Source organism: Ananas comosus, unplaced genomic scaffold, assembly GCF_001540865.1.
Source record: "Ananas comosus cultivar F153 unplaced genomic scaffold, ASM154086v1, whole genome shotgun sequence".
Taxonomy (NCBI): Eukaryota; Viridiplantae; Streptophyta; class Magnoliopsida; order Poales; family Bromeliaceae; genus Ananas; species Ananas comosus.
Genome location: NW_017892292.1, coordinates 1 through 5,651, shown reverse-complemented (window position 1 = coordinate 5,651; position 5,651 = coordinate 1). Strand labels below are relative to the sequence as shown.

The 5,651-nt window shown below is 52.2% G+C and overlaps 1 long non-coding RNA gene across 3 annotated transcripts; it reads left to right on the top strand.

The window, feature by feature from the left end:
• Positions 1-1,260: 1,260 nt before the first annotated feature.
• Positions 1,261-3,744, top strand: LOC109705366. Of its 3 annotated transcripts, none has more exons than XR_002214707.1 (6): positions 1,261-1,627; positions 1,782-2,038; positions 2,118-2,250; positions 2,323-2,454; positions 2,545-2,629; positions 3,533-3,744. It is a non-coding gene; the product is annotated as an uncharacterized LOC109705366 (long non-coding RNA). The 3 variants fall into 3 exon arrangements; XR_002214708.1 differs by having other exon boundaries at positions 1,263-1,627; positions 1,881-2,038; XR_002214706.1 differs by having other exon boundaries at positions 1,263-1,627; positions 1,876-2,038.
• Positions 3,745-5,651: the final 1,907 nt, after the last annotated feature.

Here is a 5,651-nt window from a genome sequence, read left to right as displayed (position 1 = left end):
TTAGTATTCAGTATCATCCCGGTAGGGCGAATGTGGTGGCAGATGCGTTGAGCAGGAAGGCAGTGCAGAGCCTGAGTTCGATGATCACACAGCAGAGACCCTTACTCGAGGAGCTACAGCGGCTGGGACTTGAGATAGTACCCCCTGGGTCTACGGCGAGGCTGACGTCTCTAGTTTTGCAGCCCACTCTGTTGGATAGGATCCGAGAAAAACAGAGTGGAGACCCGTTCTTGTTGAGTGTTAGAGAGCAGCTGGACAGGGGGCAGGCTGAGGGTTTTGCAGTGGACAGTTCGGGAGTACTACGGTACAGGGACCGACTGTGTGTGCCTATGGATCCGGAGATTCGAGCGGATATTCTGAGAGAGGCTCATTGTTCCCCTTATACGGTGCACCCTGGGGGAACCAAGATGTATAAGGATCTTAAGGCATGGTTCTGGTGGCCTGGAATGAAGCGGGACATTGGCAGATTTGTGGCTCAGTGTTTCACTTGCCAACAGGTGAAGGCCGAGCATCAGGTGCCTGCTGGCAAGCTTCAGAGTCTGCCAGTTCCCGAGTGGAAATAGGAGTGCATCACGATGGACTTCGTCGTTGGATTTGCCTAGAGCGCAGGGTGGCTATGACGCGATTTGGGTTATAGTAGACAGACTGACCAAGTCTGCTCACTTCCTACCGGTTCAGACTATCTGGTCCAGAGAGAGACTCGCGCAGCTATACCTGGATGAGATCGTTAGGCTGCACGGCATGCCAGTGTCGATTGTATCAGACAGAGATCCGAGGTTTGGATCCCAGTTTTGGAGGAGTCTTCAGACAGCCTTGGGTACACAGCTACATTTCAGCACAGCGTTCCACCCACAGACAGATGGTCAGTCAGAGCGGACCATTCAGACTCTAGAGGACATACTGAGGGCTTGTGTCCTGGACTTTGGAGGAGGGTGGTATCAGCATTTGAGACTAGTTGAGTTTGCGTACAACAACAGCTATCAAGCGAGCATCCAGATGGCTCCGTTTGAGGCGTTGTATGGACGCAAATGTCGATCCCCCCTGTTTTGGAGTGATGTGGGTGAGCGGAGGACGCTTGGACCAGAGATTCTACTTGAGGCTGAGGAAAAGGTGAGAGTCGTTCGACGACACCTTTTGACAGCACAGAGCCGACAGAGGAGCTACGCCGATACCAGGAGACGAGACTTGGAGTTTCAGGTTGGAGATCATGTTTTTCTCAAAGTCTCGCCGTCCAGAGGGATACGCAGATTTGGAGTACGTGGAAAGCTTAGTCCACGGTTTGTTGGCCCTTTCGAGGTATTGGAGCGTATCGGACCGGTTGCTTACAGGATAGCTCTACCCCCGCGACTTGCTGGCATCCACGATGTGTTTCACATCTCAGCATTGAGAAGATATGTTTTCGATCCCTCTCACGTGACCGACTTCACTCCACTTGAGATCGGCGAGGATCTGAGATACGAGGAGCGACCGTTGCGGATTCTTGCTCGGGAGACGAAAGAATTGCGCAATCGGGTCATCCCGTATGTGAAAGTGCAGTGGAGCAATCACGAGGAGCGGGAGGCGACTTGGGAGCCTGAGACGGTGATGAGAGAGTCCTACCCCGACCTGTTCGTTACTCCGTGTTGAGGTATGTTTAAGTTTCGAGGACGAAACTTTTTGTAGTGGGAGAGGATGTAGTATCCTTATTTTATTTATTAATTAATTAACTTATTTATGTTTTATGTCGGTTGGTGCTAATTGGGGTGGCTTGGATGCCACGTTCACCTGTGCATGCAAATTAGGGTGGCTTGGATGCCACGTGCACCCTTTGCATGCTTATCAACAATTAGGTGGGCATTGCCTAATCTTTCTACTTCTCTCTTTGTTCAACCGAAGCAAAGAGCTCGGAGAAGGTAGCCGCGAGCACGAGTTCGACGCCGACGACGCGCCGCGAAGCCGTTCGAGGGTGCGGTTGGGATCGTAGCGTTACGAGGAAACTAGGCGAGGATGTGTTTCCGTCGTTCTCGACGCCGTGCCAGAATTGGAGTCGCTGTTAGAGGTGGGTAGCTCTCTTTCCTCCATGGATTTCTTCTCTACTTCAAGCTCCATTGAATCCGAGCATGGTGCTGTTTTCGCAGAATTTCAGTGTCGACCGTCGGTGTTTCGGCTCGTTTTCCGCGCAGGAGTGTCGAAACGCGACGAAATTTGGCGTGCTAGATTCGCGACTTCGAGACGAAGATTCTGAGCCCAAGATCGCAATTTTTGGAGCAGGTTTGCCCTGTCGAACCCTAGTTTTACTAGGCTGCTATTTGCCGAGCAGATTTCAGAGATGCTGTTTCGCAGGTTCCAACGTCGACATTTCGTATTCTGGCCCGTTCTCTGCGTAGGAGCGTCGGAATTCAGCGAAACCTGGACCATTGGATTCGTGACTTTGAGACGAAGCTTCAGAACCCTTGTTTGCTGAATTTGGATAAGGTTAGCTTGGTCGGATTTAACGCTTTCTTCGCTGCTGTTTTCTGGGCAGATTTCGTGATTTTGAGTGTAATTGGGTTTACTTCTTCGCAGCAGGAGAACCGGGGACTTCGACGGACCAGCGAGGGATCATTTTGGATCCGGGCCACTTTCTTCGCTGCCAGGAGTTGCTTGAGAGGTGGGTTACATCGGTTTATTCCTAAGTATAGCATTAGTCGACATGTATGATTTGTAGTTGTATAAATCATGTGTAGCTCTATCTCATTGATTATATCTTGGATAAATACGATTTGAGAACATGATTAATAAATATGAATATACATGTTGGACTTGGATTTGACTTAGGAGAAAACGCGATAACGATCGGCATATGTTAACAACCTGATTTAGCCCTAGGGACCGTGGTATGATTTTATACGGTTTCAGTATCATCATAGTGAGTATTCCAGGTAGTTTAGATTTCAGTTACACTCGTGCTGGGATGCCGAGTGTATTTTTACAGTAGCGTTCAGGCTGTTCCGGACTGTTGGGTGCCGTCGGGGTTGACGGTGGACCCGGTTCGCCGTTTTGGCGTCAGATTGTGCCGAGGGCACGTTACTAGTTGGTTGTTAGACCAGTGTGAGTCGGTTACTTGACTTTGGCTTGTTAGAGCCTGTTTGAGCTCGACAGAGACACGCTGCATACTCGGTTGGGTAGCTCCCACGAGTGCCACTCCGGAGGCGGGCTTAGTGCTTTTGCGTTGGTGTCGCTCATGCCAGTTGGACTTGCTCTCCACGGACAGTAGTGTGGAGGTAGCTGATTGTCACAACTGGGCAGGGACGGGTGTGTTCACAGTCCCAGGGACGGGTATGCTTACAGTCCCGATTGGATTGGGTCAGATTTGACATTTCCTACAGTTGGTTAGTGTAGAGCATGATAGTGTAGTGATTCATAGCGGTAGATTTCATTCCTGCATTTACTACTATCCTGGCTCCCTTCTGTAGACTTAGTGGGTGGACCGATGTTGTTTAGGGCGGCACCCACTGAGGACTACCTGTTTTTACAGTAGTTCTCACGCCCTGTTGTTACCCCTGTTTTGCAGAGCCCCAGGTTTTGGCTGCTGCACTCTCCGAGACGGATCGAGGCAAGAGCGTCGCGAGTTAGAGCCCTACCCGACGAGCAGAGCTAGAGGCACCCCTATTGCAGGTAGACGTTTTGGTTTTCGGGTTCATGTATATAGTATACTTAACTCGCCAGTGCGAGTAGCTCTGTATTTTGGATTTTGGACTATGTATGTGAAACTCAGTTTGTTTAGCTTCTGTTTACTTTAGCAGCTCTATACTACTGTTTGTAGTATTGTATGATTTACAGGTACAGCTGTCGCTTCGTATACAGGGAAAATTCCTTTGTATACGGCGGATTTGTCGGCGTGCCCGGGGAACGAGACATCCGGGGCGTGACAGATTAAGTTGGTATCAGAGCTTTGCTATAGGTCGTTGGGACCTAGGAAACCTAAGTTTGGCAAACCTTAGGAAAGCAAGACGCGAGAGGCGTGATATTAATTGCGAAAGTCAATGATTAATTGTTCTAACTCCTCCTCGAGCGGAGTGAGTGACTGAAGGAGTTCCTGTTTTGGCCAGAGAAATTATGTTGGCTGCAGACGACATAATTTTGGAGGAAAACAGGGACCGCCTTCCAGACTTTCGTTGATTGGGTCGAGAGTGTTGTATTGTATCTGACCCCGACTTGTTCTTTGCAGCTATGTATCGTCGCCGAGGTCGACCTTCGTTACGGGAGCGCGCCGAGTTGGCGCGAGATCGTGCTGGACCTTCTGAGAGACCCGAGCAGATGGAGCAGAGTGCTCGGCAGGAGCAGAGTGACAGACCGGAGGCGAGTGCACCCCCTGTTGTAGGGCCGAGTGCGCAACCTGAGGCTGGCGCACCCCCTGACCTAAGTGCACAGTTGGTTGCCCTGACTGAGGTGACGAGGCAGCAGGGGGAGTTGTTGCAGAGGTTGTGTGAGAGGATAGCTCAGTCACCGAGTTCAGCACCGAGTGTACCAGAGCAGACTGTTCCACCCCCGACTACTCCAGCGTCAGCTCCAGCCGCAGCTATGCCCCCACCGGTGGAGATTCCTATAGCGCCAGTTGCGCCTGCCAGGGGGCCTGTACCGTTGACTGAGGCCGAGCAGGAGCGGTGGACGGAGAGGTTAGCCCGTTTTCGCCGATTTGATCCACCGATCTTCGATGGTAGAGGCACTGAGGCCTGGGTTGTTGAGGGTTGGGTCAGTGCTATGGAGAGGTTATTCGAGGATCTTTACATTCCAGAGAGGGAGCAGGTACCCTTTGGAGTCCATTGCTTGGCAGGCGATGCTCATGATTGGTGGAGGAAAGTGCGACGAGATCTTGGACTGGTAGCTTCCCAGATGAGATGTGATGAGTTCTGTGGAATGCTGTTCGAAATGCATTTTCCCAACAGCGTGAAACAGAAGCTCGAGCAGGATTTGAGGAGGATCCAGCAGGGTGATCGTCCAGTGCAGGAGTACATTCGGAAGTTCACTCGACTCCTGAACTGTGTGCCATTTGTGGCCAGGGATGAGGCACATAGGGTTTACATGTTCGAGCAGGGGCTGAGACCAGATATCTTCAGGTTAGTGCGGGCGCAGAGGTCGAGGACCCTAGATGCGTCCATGGAGCAGGCCTTGTGGGTGGAGAGAGGTGAGTTGTCACTTCAGGAGAGGACTCAGGCCGTGGGGCAGAGTCAGGAGAGGAATGGCCCCTTTCCAGAGGACGGAGGACAGCCTGAGAGGGCGCCGCAGTGTGTGATCTGCGGAGGACCACACTGGCCCAGACAGTGTGAGCAGAGGGAGGGCCGGTGCTACGGATGTGGTCAGCCGGGACACATGAGGGCAGCTGCAGGATTTCGACGTTGTGCTCGGTATGGACTGGCTGGCGCGGTACTATGCTACGATCGACTGTGGAGCGAGGACGGTGACGTTCCGCGAGCCAGGCCAGGAGAAGTTCACTTTCAGAGGCTGCAGGAGCACTCTGTTTGCCACCTGGATATCTTCGGCGAGGGCTCGACAGATGCTGAGTAGCGGGTGTATCGCTTTCCTAGCGACTGTTGTGGAGGTACCTACGGCGGCGCCGGGACTTGAGGACATCCCAGTAGTCCACGAGTTTCCGGATGTATTTCCCCCTGAGTTGACGACGTTGCCGCCGG